Source organism: Magnolia sinica, chromosome 15 (assembly GCF_029962835.1).
Source record: "Magnolia sinica isolate HGM2019 chromosome 15, MsV1, whole genome shotgun sequence".
Lineage (NCBI taxonomy): Eukaryota > Viridiplantae > Streptophyta > Magnoliopsida > Magnoliales > Magnoliaceae > Magnolia > Magnolia sinica.
In genome coordinates this window covers 5241344-5258187 of record NC_080587.1, presented here as the reverse complement: position 1 = coordinate 5258187, position 16844 = coordinate 5241344, and the positions used below count along the sequence as shown (strand labels likewise).

The 16844-nt window shown below is 42.6% G+C and overlaps 1 long non-coding RNA gene across 2 annotated transcripts; it reads right to left on the bottom strand.

Moving 5' to 3' along the window:
• Positions 1-10228: 10228 nt before the first annotated feature.
• On the bottom strand, positions 10229-16301 carry LOC131227936 (uncharacterized). Of its 2 annotated transcripts, none has more exons than XR_009162631.1 (5): positions 15881-16301; positions 14975-15042; positions 13932-14125; positions 11653-11847; positions 10229-11003 (listed from the first exon to the last, which is right to left on the bottom strand). It is a non-coding gene; the product is annotated as an uncharacterized LOC131227936 (long non-coding RNA). The 2 variants fall into 2 exon arrangements; XR_009162630.1 differs by having other exon boundaries at positions 13932-14037; positions 15881-16297.
• Between the last annotated feature and the right edge of the window lie 543 nt (positions 16302-16844).

Here is a 16844-nt window from a genome sequence, read left to right as displayed (position 1 = left end):
CCTTTAGAAAGCCTTAGAATACCTCCCAATCCCGCATACACCCCTTTATATAAGTTTAGAAAGAAGTAGAATCGGAATAGGAAACAAAAATCGTAAAATCTGCGTTTCCGCAGAAAATCTGCGTAAAATCTTCGATGTCATCGAAGGTCCATCGATGTCATCGAAAACAGACCAAAATTGTCCAGCAACCAGGGGTGAAAAATTCGACAATTATCGATGGCATCGAGCAACCTTCGATGTCATCAACGACTGACTTTAATGTCATCGAAACCCTATCGATGTCATCGATAGACCAACAAACAGATTTAAGACATCTGTCCACAACAATCTCCACCATGTCTTCAATCTTCATCCGTGTAGCTTCTTATCCTCTTCTTTTATCTCTGCATCACATCATAACTTCTCTTGCACACTCCGTCTTCCTTTTACGCCATCACCAAGCCCAGAGAAGTTTCACAGGCCTTGAATTTCTCTACAGGAATGATCTAGGAGAGCATGTCTGTCGGATCAATATCCACATGCCCAACCATCTTTTCTCCTGTCTTATCAAAAGGAAAGACATAGTCTTCTTACCATCTCACCGCTACCCAATATCGCTTGACAGGGTACTTACTCACAACACTAATAGCCTGTGAAATAACCGATCTAATCTAGACCATGACATACACTGCCAACTGCATTCGAATAAGACTCATGAGATATCCTGCTTTTCCTCATCTATTTTGGAATATGTCCTAAGGAAAACTTGAGGAGAGACGTGTAGGGAATACTCTCCGACTTTTCTTGGCTCATCACATCCTTGATCAATACCTACACACAAGGTATTCCTCCTGTGATTACCAAAGCTTACTCCTCTTTCAGGCTCAACGCCGAGAACCATCTTTGCATCCCCCTTGATCCTTCATCCTAAATGTCCCACTTAACCGAGTCTACAATACATTGATTTCAGATATATCATAATTGGCGATCTACATGTCATCAATTCCTGACTCACCATGAAGGAATCAAACCACTCCCTAGGTGACATGTTGAACCACGACCTCTTGCAAAGTCTTTTCTCAGCCCCTTTAACTTCAAACCGCTCTGGTTGCTTCATGTAGATCTGCTCTTCACTTTTCCTTGCAGAATTGCTGACTCCACATCTATCCTTCCAGCTTAAGATCACATTGGCCAACCAACGCCAATCACGGATCTAATAGACACTTGCTATACCGTCACCGCGAACATCTCTAAGAAGCCAATCCCTTCTCTCTGAGCATAACCCTTCGCTACTAACTTCGCCCTGTATCTATGTTGTATCCTCCTGAAGATCCACCTGCATCCAACCGCTCTCTGGCCCACTGGAAGCTCCACCTGCTCCCATATGTCGGTCTGGTACAACGAATCCATCACATCGCCCATAGTTACCTTTCACTTTTCAACATTAAGCTCACCTAGAGCCATCTAAATAGAAGATGAATCCCCTGCGATATTAGAGTCGTCCATGTACCACGTCGTTATCCTGCGATCATGCCATGTGATTCTTCTCACAGGTAGCTGCTCCACCTGCTTTGTATCCTTGTCCGCACGTCTCCGCCTTCTTGCCCTGCCCGCTCATGTGGCCATCCCCAACATGCCACACACGTGCAGAAGTGGAATCTGCTATATCCACTGCAGCTCTACCTTTTGAAGTGCTCTCGATCAACCTATACATGTTACCGATTCGTTGCGCTTTCATGATTACCCGTGCCCCCTTAGATACCTTAAGAGCACTATTAATACTTGTGTACTTGCATCCTTTTGCTTCAAGTACACCAAGAGAAATTAAATTTTGCTTCAAATCAGGAATGTGCTTGACATCAGTTAGGGTACGCTCCAACCCATCAAACATCCTGATGCACACCGTACCAACAACAACAACATTACAGGCAAAGCCATTACCCATAAACACCTGTCCACCATCGCACTTCCTTTAGCTGGCGAACCAACTCCAATGAGGAGCATGTGAAAAGATGCCCCTGTGTCTAGCATCCACTTGTCCTTATGATCATCGTATGGCTGCCTGATAGTAGACACAGACAAAACATTACCATAACATCCACTCGATCCATCTGACGTGGTAGCATTGGTCTCCTTATAAGAAGCCTCAGAATCTTCTCTCTTCGATTTAGGATTTTCACAATCCTTCTTCACATGTCCTTCCTTCTCACAATTCCAGCACTTTACCTTTCCTTTTCCCTTGCCCTTGGATTTGGATCTAGAACTTGAAGAACCCATACCTTGTTCAAAATTCATACCCCTTGTAAACAGTGCATCAGAAGATGTCCCCATGTCGCCATTTAGCTTTCTCATAGCCTTCCCTTGAAGGGCCGAGGTAACGGTGTCGACATTCAGGGTTTTATTCGTGCTGCACATAGTGTCCTTAAATGACTCATACGACGCCGGAAGAGAATTTAACAACATACGTGCTTGTTCTTCATCTTTCATCACTTCCTCCATATCTAGTAATTTGCAAACTAATTTATTAAAGTTGCTGATGTGAGCCTCTAAATCTTGTGAGGCCTGTATCATATATCGTACCATTCTGTAGGCTTTCGCAATCCTCCCAATCGAATTCCGGCGACCTGCGATCTGTTATCGGCGTTTGCACGCGATCCTGAGACGTGTCCTATATATCTGAGTCAGGTCGACCCGAGACTTGTACCCTTGCGACCCCGCCGTCGCAGCGGTTCCGACATCACGTCTAGCGCGCCAAGACGATACCCTAGCCAGGAGATGTGGGCCCGTATTTGGTTCGAGAAAAATACCACGCATTGCAATTCCAAGAGAATCTCTATAAAATGTCTCATCAATCAATCCCATTAATCACCTTACATGTCAAGAACAACATCCCATCCCTAAGTACCAAAACTCATCCCTAAAGTCAACTCTCTCCCTTACATGTCAAGTACACATCACTCCATTACTCATATCTCCCATCTCCCTCTTTCTCTTACAACAATCTCTCTCTCGTCTCTCTCTCCATCATTTTTTCTCCAAGCAACCCACGTCCATGGCTTCCATGGGGGAGAAGCTAGTATGGCCCACTTCCTATCTCCCATCCCCACCATCCAAAGTCCATCTCAACCATTAAAATCCACCACTTAGAGCTCTAGATCATGTTGGCGGAAGAAGGAAGAGGAGATCAAGGTGGGTGTTTCATAGGCATAGATTTTGTAAGACCCATATCCTAGTCCGTACTGTTCCGTCTACTCCCGCGATCTTTCTCGTTGAAGTCCGGCAATCTATGACCTATAATCAATGCTTGCGCGTGACCCTAAGTCGTATCCCGTGAATTTGAGTCGGCTTAATTCGAGACTTGTACCATTGCGACCGCACCGTCACCGCGGTTCCAACGTCGCGTCTTGCATACCGATCCGATACCCAAGTCAGAAGATGTGGGCCGGCGTTTATTTCGAAGAAACGCTGCGCTTTTACGATCCCAAGAGAATCTCTACAACATGTCCCATCAATCAATCACTCACATCAATCAATCAATCACCTCATGTCAAGTACAAGAGCAACCCATGCTTCCTTTCTCCACAAGTAAAGCAACCACTAAGTCAACTCTCTCTCACCCTCTCTTTTATACACCCATACATGTCAAGTACCACCTCATATCCATCACTCCATCACCCATCACTCTCTCTCCTTACATTCCATTCTCTCTCTCATTTCTCAAAACACAAAATCCCAAGCAAAAGAGTGTGGACATCCAACACTTCTAAGGAGAGAAAAGTGAGTGTGTATGGCCCACTTTTCATTCCAAAAATCCATCATCCTAGCCCTTTATTTCTCATCTTCTCCATCAAAGTGAAGCACAAGGAGATCGATATTCCAATGGACCGAGAAGATCGAACGGTGGGTGCTTATTAGGTTAGATTTTTCATGTTTTGATGATGGGCCAAGTGGGGCCTACCGATTGATGGTATGGATCTCACTTTGGACCCTTGATGTGGTCGATGGACCATCTTGATCCTCATGATCATTTGATGATGGGACCATTCTCCATTGACCCCATCATGATGTCTATTTTTCTTGTATGGATAGGGTCATCTAGACCTTACATTGGTGGAGAAAGGATCTCCACTGTTGATTTTCGGTTTGATGGGCCCAAGTGTAATGGGACCCACTTGATGTATGTTGTAGATCATGGAAGGGAGGGCCCATAGTGCCGGGGTACCTCCATCATTCGACCTTTCTTTCTTTCTCTTTCTCCCTTTTTCTTTTGTGTGATGATGTGGTTGAGTGGCCCACTCGGATGGACCCCACCTTGGCGTATGTTTTATCCACACCATCCATGTATATGGTGGCCCACATGAACAACATATCTGAAGGTGGGGCCCACCTTAATATATACATGTTGTATCCAAAACCGTCCAGCATCCAGAGACGTTGGACGTCAGTGCAGCGTGAGGACAGTGGGGTATACTAACGTCAACAAAATAAAGGGGAAAAGAGTGGTTCTTGGGTGGGCCATTCATGCAGGCCCCACCTTGCTACATCGACCCAATCCACACCGTCCATTCCTTTACCCATACCATTTTAGGCGTTGAGCCAAAAAAAGGGGCCAATCCGACTTTCGGGCGGGCCATAACATAGCAAACAACGTGCTTACCATTGAAATACCCTCTGTCGTTTCTATACTCCAAAATATATTGAATATTGGGCTCGTTTGGTCAGTTTTGAGTCATAAAGACTAATGGGTGGGGTGAATTTTGTTGATGTGGGCCCTACCATAGAAAAACCTCAAAAAAATAGGCTTCCGAAAATAATAATAATAATAATAATAATACATGTAACATCCAAGCAGCAGGTGCTGCTGACGTCCGTGCAGCGTCCTGCTGCGCTGGACGTGGAAGGAGGCAGGGACCACGGTCCCATATGTGGGCCCCACCGCAATGTGTTTTGAACATCCACGCCGCCCATATTTGGGCCCGATTTGGGGCAATGGGCCCCCCAAAAATCAGCCGTAATGGACGCCCAGGTGGCCCACACGGTAGGAAACAGTGATGATTGAGCATCTACCCTTGAAACCCTTTTGGGTTAGCACAGAAGCTTTGGATTAAGATGAAAGTTGTTTTTCCTTTTCATCCAGGTCATGCGTGACCTTATCAACAGGTTGGACGGCAAATAAGCATTATGGTGGGCCCCACATGAGACCCGCAATGATGTATGGGTTTTACTACCTAGACGGTGGAACCCACTGTTATGTATGTGTTTTACTCACACCGTCCAGGTGGACGGTGGGCCCCACTATTATGTATGTGTTTTATCACTGCCGTCCAGCCATTTGGCTGGGGCTGCTGGACGTCCCACCCTGGATGTCTGTGTTATATCCAAGCCATCCATTTAATTGGTGGGCCAATTGGTGTGGACCCCCACCATGATACATGTGTTGCATCTAATCTATCCATTCATTTTAAAATTTCATTTTATGACATGAGCTAAAGAATGAGTCAGGTCCATAGTTCATGTGGACCCCCACCATGATGCATGGGTTGCATCCAAACCATCCAACATTTGGCAAGCTTGTATTACAGGCTTGAGACTAAAAATAAGACAGATCTATAGTTCAAGTGGACCCTACCTTGGTATATGTTTGGGGCCCATCTTGATTTATTTGTGGCTGCCCATTGGACCCCACCTAGGTATATGTTTGGGGCCCATCTTGATTTATTTGTGGCCGCCCATTGGACCCCACCTTGGTATATGTTTGGGGCCCATCTTGATTTATTTGTGACCGCCCATTGAGGCCCATTGAGGCCCACCATGATGCATGTGTTGCATCCAATCTGTCCATCCATTTTAAAAGCTCATTTTATGACATGAGCTAAAGAATGAGTCAGGTCCATAGTTCATGTGGACCCCCACCATGATGCATGGGTTGCATCCAAACCTTCCACCATTTGGCAAGCTTGTATTACAGGCTTGAGACTAAAAATAAGACACATCTATAGTTCAAGTGGACCCCACCTTGGTATATATTTGGGGCCCATCTTGATTTATTTGTGGCCGCTCATTGAGGCCCACCTTGGTATATGTATGAGGCCCATTTTGATCTATTTGTGGCCGTCCATTGAGGCCCACCTTGGTGTATATATAAGGCTCATCTTGTCATATTTATGGCCGTTGTTGAGGCCCACCTTGATATGAATGTAAGGCCCATGATACGAGGCCCATTGTGAAGTATTCAAAGGCCCATGGGATATGGCTCATTGCAATGTACATAAGGCCCATTGATGTGGCCCACTTGATTTATATAAGGCCCATAGGATGTGGCCCATTTGATGTATCCAAGGCCCATGGGTCGAGGCCCAACGGGATGTCCTTAGGGTCCATTGCAATGTGTGATTCCCCCTTGGTTTATGTAACGATATTTATGGCAGGTCGTGCCTTGGGAGCAATGTTGGTTTGACATCCACATTGTAAGTATAATGTTAGTTAAATGTCCACATTGTAACTCTCCTTAGGGCCCATTGATAGGCCCATACTAGTTGATAATTCATCACTTTATAATATGCTTAGTATAGCTCCATGATTCATGCCCATACACATCATATGTATACTTGATATGAGGAATGTTTGATCATAGTATAAGCCGTTGGGCTGAGACATTTACGAGACTTCTTATGAGACGGAGTGCCCCCACATGAGTGCGTGATACGCGCAGGATTTCTGCATGATTTGACGATGTGACTCATGCATTCCGCATATGTGTGACTTGATCACTGCACGCCCTAGCGACATCAGGGTCATGGCCTCCATAAGCACATCGTGGATGGTCGTATCGGATACCGAAAATATTGGCTCTAACATTGTGGGCACTTAGGATGTCTTTGGGTGAAAATCCCAGAACCTTTTTGGTACTAGGAGACGCTCCAATGTCTAGACCGAGTGGATACACGAGTGCCCGAGTGCCGAATACCAGTAGGCCTCGTCTCCTACTGTGTCGTGGTCGGTTGGAAGGGAGTGTGGCCTTATCCGCCCAAGTGAGGGGGCTATAAGTTAGGCTGAGTTTGACCAGCTCGCAAATGAGTCCGCTATCGACGAGCCGAGTAGGTATTAGCAGACTACTAGTCAGGCGGATAGTGTGGTCTCTTCCACTTGCTTGGCTGTCCAGCTAGGGAGGAGGCAGTCGGTGTGAGTGTACTAGACCCCGGTGATATCCAGAGAGGAACTGTATTGATATGTGTACTTGATGAGTACTGACACGCTTGCTTTGCATCTCGCATATGACATTTGGCTACATAGGCCTCGTATCGCATAGCTTTAGTATTCATGCCTTGCATTACATAGTTTTGGTATAGATGATAGCATTCATGGACTTACCCGCATACTTCCGCATTACTCTGATATTGTATACTTGGCACTCGCCTTATATACACTTTCACCACCCTCTAAGCTTTCTATAAGCTTATGCACGATAGATGCATGCAGGTGGTGTTAGGTTGCAGCAGTGTTGAGCTTGGAGCGTGTAACCGAGCTTCTGGAGTTTCTGTTACTTTCATTATATTGTATTTCCCTTTCATACGCATTATACTTAAAGTTTTTGATATAGTGGATATGTGATGTTGTTGTTTTGTGACTTGGTTATACTTATGGTTATGCTCCATTTAAAAAAAAAACATACTGAAAATCCTCCTTGTAGGATCCCAGGATCGAAAATCTGGCGTATGAGTGCTGGGTGTTGAGAATGGGGTACTACGGAGGCTGTCGGCACCGGATTCGGCGATCGGAAATTTTGTGAGTCCATTTTCCGAGTTTGGGGTGTGACAGATTTCATGTTTTTATGATGGGCCATGTGGGGCCTACCGATTGATGGTATGGATCTCACTTTGGACCCTAGATGTGGCCGATGACCTACTATGATTCTCATGATCATTCCATGATAGGGCCAATCTTCATGGACCCCATTAAGATGTTTACTTTCTAGATTTAAAGAGGTCATCTAGACCTTTCATTTTAGTGGAAAGGTAATCTCCACCATTGATTTTTGATCAGTGGGCCCACATGTAATGGGACCCACTTGATTTATGTTGTGATACATGGAAGGGATGGCCCACAGTGGCAGGGTCCCTCCATCACACGCGTGCCTCTTTCTCTCTCTCTCCCTCTCTTTTTCATTTTTCTTATGTGATGATGTGGCCGTGTGGCCCACTCGGATGTACCCCACTTGATGTATGTCTTACCCACACCATCCGTAATTTTGGTGGCCCACCTGAGCAAGGCCCGCCTCATATTTGTGTTGTGTCCCAAACTATCTAGCATCTAGGGACGCTGGACGTGAATTGAAAAAAAAATTAAAAATATTAGCTTGATTCCACAAGCTTTGGAGAGGGTTGTTCATGTAGGCCCCACCTTGATGTATAGCTTTGATCTACGCCGCCCATCATGTTTCCCAACTCATTTTATGCGTTGAGCCGAAAAATGAGGTTAATCCGATTATCTGGCGGGCCATTTCACAGAAAACAGTGGCTTCACCGTTGACATACACTCTGATATTTCTATATACCGAAACATGCTCAATATTAGGCTTGTTGGATTTGTTATGATCTGTAGAAGCCAGTGGGCGAGGTGAATTTTCCTTATGAGGGCCCCACCTACAAAATTCCTCAAGAAAACCAAAAAAAAAATAAAAGCAGGCAGCAGGCGCTACCAATGACACCAGAGGACGCACATCAGCGTCCTGCTGATGCGTGATAGGTGAGAGAGGCAGGGACCGTTGGGTCCCAGCCGTGGGCCCCACCGTGATGTGTGTAGAACATCAACACCGTGCATTTGATGGGGGCCCCTAGGGAAGTGGGCCACTCCAAAAATCAGCCGTATACTCAGCTCAGGTGGCCCACACGGTAGGGAACAGCGGGATTGAACGTCTGCCATTGCAACCCTTTTGGGTGTCCCAAAGTTTTAAATCATCATGAAATTTGTTTTCCCTCTTCATCTGAGTCTACGTGACCTTATCAACAGATTGGATGACATATAAATGTTATGGTGGGCCCTACGTGGGACCCACTCAATCTGGCAAGCAAATTGGCTAGAGTACCGCACCAGTTGTAGAGCTGATGGTGGACGTCAGCAAGTTAGGTGGGTCCACCAATATGATGTATATCAAGGTCGTCCATCACGTGGGACCCACTTGTTTAGCACGTGTGGTGCATCCACACCTTCCAAGACCGAAGCAGATCCAAATTCTGGTGGGCCACACAATGTATGTATTGTATCCACCGTCCAGCTGCTAGACAGTGGTGCACACAGTGATGTATTTGCCATCCAACTGTTCGTCCATCTTTGGGCTGCAGTGAGACATTACAAGAAAATTGTCCTTTACCGACGGTCAAAATCGCCGCACAAGGCCCATAAAATCGTTGGTAAAACCTTTGCCCGCGGTTTGCTAACAGCCGGTAAAGCCTCAGTCGGTAAAGGCTTTACCGGCGGTCAGGACCTTTACTGACGGATGTGTTGGACGCCGCTAAATCATCAGTTTCTGCTGCACTACCAGAATCATGATCAAACGCTACGGGTAAGATCCGTAGCTAAAGATGATTGGCCCACAATATAAGCCGTTGCTCTTTAAAATCTTGCTGTGGATTATATCCGTGGCCATATATCTCATGGCCACCGAAAATCTATAGCCGTAGATAAAATCTTTAAAGAAAAATAATAAGAAAAGGACAAGAAAAGGTGACCCACATGTATACTAGTTTATTTTATTATTATTTTTTTTTAACACCAGTCTAAGCAGCTAACATACCTTGGTTAATGTCAATGATATCCTTGTTGCCAATGATTGCCATTGTTTCTAAGGGACTAGTTTCTTCTATTGATATTTGGTGAGTTGTGTATCATATATAGCCATTGATGATGTGAAAGAATGAAAGCACACCAAAAGCATGACCACCAATCTTCTTCATTCCGAGTCAGCTATGAAATTAGGTTGCTCGCCTTGGCACATATACTCATCACAAACCAAAGCTGATCCCCAGTCCTTCCGAAGCCGGAATATGTCCTCAATGAATGTCGAGCCCGATGACCCAATGAACACATTCGACATGGCACAGATCGTCTTATGCAGCATGACCTCAACCTCGGGGACAAAAAGGCATACATATAGCTTAAACCCAAGTAGGTGCAAGGATACTTCCCAACAAAATCACCCATATAAAAATGTAGTTATGAGAAGGTTTCTGAAATTCCACACATTGCATACATATAGCTTAAACCCAAGTAGGTGCAAGGATACTTCCCAACAAAATCACCCATATAAAAATGTAGTTATGAGAAGGTTTCTGAAATTCCACACATTATGTTATGAGAAAACCTAAATGGCTGATTTGTGAGTCCACAGATAATAAATAAATAAATGTCGGATCATGTCATAGACTCAAGACATTCTGACTCAAGAGTTCAGTCAGGTCAGGAATGAGTTCTTCAAGCACTCCTTTGTCACCAGGTTCTACAGAAACCTAGTGACTGCCTGACCCAAGTCTGCATTGAGTTGATTATATGCTTATGAGTAATTGATCATTATAAATCTTGTTTGGGTTTGTTTAATTTGTTTCCTTTTATCTACTCTTTAGTTCACAGAAAGAAATGAGTAAAAAGAAGCTCTCCTTTTTACAACAATGGATCCCATTTCGAGGAGTTGTGACCTGGCCTTTTCACTAGAGGTATGGTCTAGCTATTCTGCATGGTTAGTGCCTATAGAAGATCAGTTTCACTTTCAGCTGCAACTGTAGACAGATAAATTACTAGCACATTGGCCCTCTCCACCACTTAGAGAATGCACTCTTCTGCCTGAGGAACTGGAAAAAAGCAGCTCTCCTTTTTCACATTGTTGAGGAGTAAAATACCTTTGACTGGTGAAAAGGAAGACACATGAAAAGAGTAAAGGCATCGTACGGCGGCACAGTCAGAAATACCTTTGGCTGAGCTATTCCAAAACTCTCAAACAATTCAGGGTGCTTGATTGGAAGCTCAATAACCTGAAAACAGTGAGATGCTTAACTGGATCCATCAATACAAATTAATTACCTAAAACACATGGATCGTGAACTCAGTGCTTTGTGAAGAATTACCAAATCAAAAGAAGAAAAGCAGATATATATCACTGGGATATGCTCTCCAACTGCAAAAATAAACTAAGGGCCTGTTTGTTTTTCCAATTACCCCAGTAATGTGAATTTGAATATGAAAAAAAGGTGCTTTTCCTTTAATACAAAATAATTTCACTCTCTTTTAATCTCTTCATCTACCATTGACCTTTTCCTTTCCACAAAATCTGGACTAGTGGTCACGTGTAATTATCTCACACATATCCTCATCATCAAAGCCTTATCCCAAGTAATTGGGAACATGTGATTACCTCAAGACAATAAAACATAGGGGTGAATGCTTATACTACCAGGGGAAAATGTAAGCTGGCTTCCAGTGAAGTTGAGCATTTTGGATTCAAATTTCATAACCATAGATGTCATTCCTCGCTACTTTAACCGTAGGCATTCTTTTACAGGTCATAAATGGAAAACGGTAGCCTTATATCTTTTAGATAGCAAGCCCAACATTTGAAACAAACATAATCTGGTGTCAAAAGAAAATACCAGAGAACATATGAAAGGAAGAACCAAACCTCACCTTTGCATTTCCTCTAGCACCAAATGTTAACTATTTAGGCTCGCCATATGACAAATTCAAAACATGCAGCTCATCATCTCTTATGTAAGCGAGCATACTTCCATCTTTAGAGAGATGGGGATCAATAATTGGCGAACCTGCTGAGCTTTGCAGCTTAAGTTCTGGTTTAGAACAGGAGACATCCTTAAAATAGATCTGTTGATTGAGTGCAAAATCATGTCATTATTAAGTTTAAGCCATGTGTAAAAGGAATAAGTAACTGTCATACTTTCAGAGGATCAAATCGTCAAAACCAAAATCATATATAGACAAAAGGCAACAACCAAAAAATGAATGAATTGTAGGAAGTAGGACAATAGCAGTAGGATTTCACAACATTGATGACTAGCATGAATTGATGTCTTGAGTCTTCAAATTGAAATTGAAAAGCAAATATGAAGTGGAAACTTGCATCTCAAGAACTGACACCTAAAATTTTAAGACTTTGTTTTTTTGTCCAAAGAGAATTCCCACACAACGAGAATAGCCAAATCAAAACCAAAACCAGCAGAGTCTTTACACGAGAAAAGAATCAATAGTCGGAGATTATTCCCCTACAGCAACACATCTTTCAAGTCAACAATCTGGGAGGCAAACCACATTAAAGCAACTGCTTAAAAAGCAAATATTCAAAAGTAGAATAAAAATTAGGAAAAAAAACGCAAGTGTCTCAAGGGTTTTACTACATAGAACAAAAGGTATACCTACATTCAAATTGTAAAAGAACTGCAACCCATGTTATATACCTACATTCAAATTGTAAAAGAATTACAGCCCATATTCCTTTGAATTAGCAGATTCTAGTTCACTAACACAATGTTTGGAGAACACGATATTAATCAATATTAAAAAGACTGTAGACAATTCTAACATTGTTAAATTGAAGGACCAGTAAAACACAAACATCAAACCAAACTACTAAAGGGGATAATAGGTAAATTTATTATAAACACGATTGTGGATTCTGAGTTTGCTGAATGTTCACAGAACATCAACTGCTAAGTACAACAGCATCCTACACTAACTATGATGTTTAAAATTCTCCCTAGACTTAAGTTGCTTGGATGCATAAACAGAAGAATAGCTCCTTGTGCCAACAACCAAGCAATTTCGGGTGATCAATAATATAGACAGTACAAGCTACCATGCTTACACATACACTCCCATGTTATACAGTCAGACCTATGACATTGATACTATAATTTGGAACTTTGGATTTAGAATCTACCTTAATCTTCTGCAATATCATAGCAAACAGTGAGCTGATCAAAGGTGAATTACCTGTTCTTAACCTTGCTCTTCTTTCTGTAAAACCAAAACACTCCAAAAGCAATCTCTGCAGTATTATTGGCAAATGATTTATTATTTTGAATTTCATACCAACAGTCTATCACTGAAACATGCAACTTTTACAAAATTGAATACCAGGTATACTGTATCCTTGATTTTAAATTAGCAAAGGAGGATTTGGGAATGTAAGCATAGAATCTAATTGTCAGCTACAATGACCAAATAAAACCAGATACACTGACCCATCCAAGCAGGTGGGTAGAGTTTGTGCAGTTCTAAAATAGGATCTGCAATGGAGATTCTTCATTCAGTTTGTAAATTAAAGAATCCAAGTTCCACAGTTAGTCGTGAGGGATGCAAAGATGTAGCTCTCTCTCTAGAAAGCACTGATGACCGTATCTTGGAGCAAGGCTACTCTAATGGCCATGCTAAAACAAATACATCTTTCAACTCTACAATGCAATCTGAACATGATTTGCTCATTGATACCCTACTTCTGCATGTTAGGATGGCACTCATTGTGTTTGTATTCTCTCATATAATTATTAAAAAAATAATAATAATAATAATAAGCAAACACTCACAGTCAGAATTGTTTTTCCAGTGTTGTCAAGCTTCAGTCCTGAACCTTTCATATCAGTTTCAAGGAAAAAATGTTTTCCTTTTACCGCTTTTGTCATTGCAATGTCTCTTAGTTCCTGCATGTTTTCCATGGTAATGTTGTCATTGTATTTCAACTTTGCCATCTAATGGCAACAGGAATAGAAGTTTAATGCCTATAGAGTAACTATTCAAATGGACTTTGCAGATTGTGAGCTGAATTGAGATTTACTTACTAGAGCCCTTTTCTAAGTATCTTCTGCCAACTTCATCAACACAAAATAAAGGAAATCAAGATAAATGACAAATCAATCAAAACTAAAACTGGAAGAAGATGGCACAACACCAACCTTCTTTTTGGGGGCTACAATAAGCTAGGCATTAGCATCTGCATATGTTGCCATGTCATTGACAGCAACGTTCACCTTGTCCAGTGTGAGCCTCCCTCTCATATAGCTGCAATGCAGAAAAATTGAAACCTGGGATTGGTTGGGCAGCTTTGGCTGTATCTACTTAGTTGAAACATGCTGATGTAGAAGTTGAACTGCTTGAAAACATGCAATATGATGCCCTCAAATTGTGATAATAAAAATTCTCCCTTGTCAATTCAGTTCTCCCTGCCCACGTTCCGACCACTTACAAGGAGAAATAAAAATGGCTGACAGAGTGCATTGTGCCCTTCTTGCTAAACTCGACAGTCTTTTCTTTTCTCTGGTAGGTATGAGACAGTTAAGAATATATGAACAGTAGATGCTTTGTGATCAATTAACTCAAGTCTGAGACTTATGTTACATAATCACAGCAGTATTGCTGCTAGGCCCACTACATCTAGTAGACATCTGAATTCTCCACACAAATCTACTGAATTTAGCCAATGAAGAAGCTACTTGTAGCCTACCCTGTGAATTATCGCCAATTTATCCAACTGGTTTGACACTCCATGTTCTAGGAGTTCCATTTGGCTCCTATACAAATCCTAAAAATTTAGCAGAACTCAAGCCTTTGTGGGAAAAATGAGTATTCAATAGTATATGTAATGTATGTCCCTAATAATTAGATGCATTATGATAGATATGATCTTTCTAGGAACTCTCTTCACTCGTCTCTCACAACATTCTTAGAAATCCATCTCCATGTATATACTAGCATATAGTGGGGTTCACAGGGCAACCCATTATCAACAGTGACATATTGCCTTTAACTAAAGCAATTTCTTCCTTCCAACATTTAGTTGAAAGATCAACAAGTTGAGTATAGATTGGTTCTGGAGCAATTTGCTTCCACCACCTACTCAAAAAATGGCTGTGAATGGTCCAAATAAAGGACATCATTGATTCACTATGATACTAAGACACCATCAAAATCACTGTTCAGATAAGGAATATCTACTCACGATGACAGAGAGTCAAGCTCCTCTGCAGTGATAAACCAGCAAGGTGCTGATGCACGGCCCTTTCTCTCCTGCAGATAAAACAAATCAATGTGTGAAAAATAACAATGATACTTTCATCAGCCTAAATCAGAAATTTAAAATTTAAAATATTAATGTACCAAATATATCAAAGGTTTCGACTGAAAATGAGGGGAAAAGAAGAAGAAGAATGTAACGCAATTCAACAGACAATTCAACAGCAAAACCAATAGCAGAAAGCAATTAGTGGCCAAATCGGATCTACAACAGAACAATCAGATTCAAACAATTCATGGCGAACAAATCAAAACGGCATCAGATGAAATGCACTTCAAATTCTCAAATTACAGAAATAAACAGTGAAATATCAAGCAAAACAAAATCAGAATTTTCACAAATCGAAATCGAATTCTGATACTAAGCAATATGGTCTCTTTACTTTAAGCACCCATATGTCTACCAATCAGGCCCACTGGATACGCATAATCCTCCAATCTCATGGGCCACCGATCCAAACAATGCAATCTATTTGATCAATGATGGCCCACCAACTTCAACATCTTATGTAATGCATAACCAAATGTATGCTACAGGCTCATGGACTAAGATATCAGCATCTTCATGCAAATAGACCTCTGATACATGACTGTCTTCTCTTAGACAACACCTCTATACTAATCCACAATTAGGGAATCGACACTACAAATCCCTAATTAGGGATTCGAAACTCAAAAATTCCCAATACACAAATCATTGCATAATGTTACTTGAAGGATTAAAAACTGCCAAAAAAAATGCCCAAATTGATATGAATAGATAAGGAGAGAGAGAGAGAGAGAGAGAGAGAGAGAGAGAGAGAGAGAGAGAGAGAGAGAGAGAGAGAGATACCCGATGTTGTAGCAGAATGCTCCTTGATGTGCGGTAGATCGAGCGGAGAGAGAGATACCTGATGTTGCAGCAGAGGGCCGAGGAGATAGGGAGAGAGAGAGGACTAGGGTTTTGAGAGTGAGAGAGATAGGGATAAAGAGAGTGAGAGGGAGAGGGAGTGGGAGAGTGAGAGAGCGAGCGAAGAGGGAAACGGAGAGGGAGAGGGAGAGGGAGAGCGCGCGAGAGGGAGACGGCCAGAGATGGAGATGGAGAAGGAGAGGTAGAGAGAGGGAGAGGCAGATAGAGGGAGCGGCAGAGAGAGGGAGGGAGAGAAAGCGAGCGGAGAGGGAGCGGCAGAGAGAGAGAGAGCCGCAGAGAGGAATTAGGTTAGGTTTGCTTTTTTTTTCTTTTTATATATAAGACCCTGTCGACAGCCGTTAAAACTGGCCACCGGCAAAGGGTTGGCCCATCAATCGGCCAAGGCCATTTTCTTGTAGTGAGACCCACTCCACACGTGCTGCATGTGTGGAGGTGGGGCCCACAAATGTATGCATTGTGATGTATGTGGCTGGGAGGATGTACTGTACATCCCAGCCGTCCATCCACCACACCTGGACACTGGAACTTGTAATATTTAAATAATATTATATATTATATGATATATACATATATCTTGTATTTGGTGGGCACGCACGTGGGACCCACTAGAGGGATTGGCTGACGTACCTCACATCAGCCATATTGCTGATGTATTGATGTCACCATGGTCCGTGGGCCACACATGATAGATGATGTGTTTTATCCCTGCTGCATTGCACCCGTGGGACCCACACACGTGTGGACTCCACCATGCTGTATGTATCTTATCCACACCGTCCAAATGGTGGACCACACCATGATGTATTTGTTTCGATCAACACTGTCCACATAGTGCTGGATGGTGTTGGACATGTTTGGGTGGTACTGATTTACTTAGACAATGTTT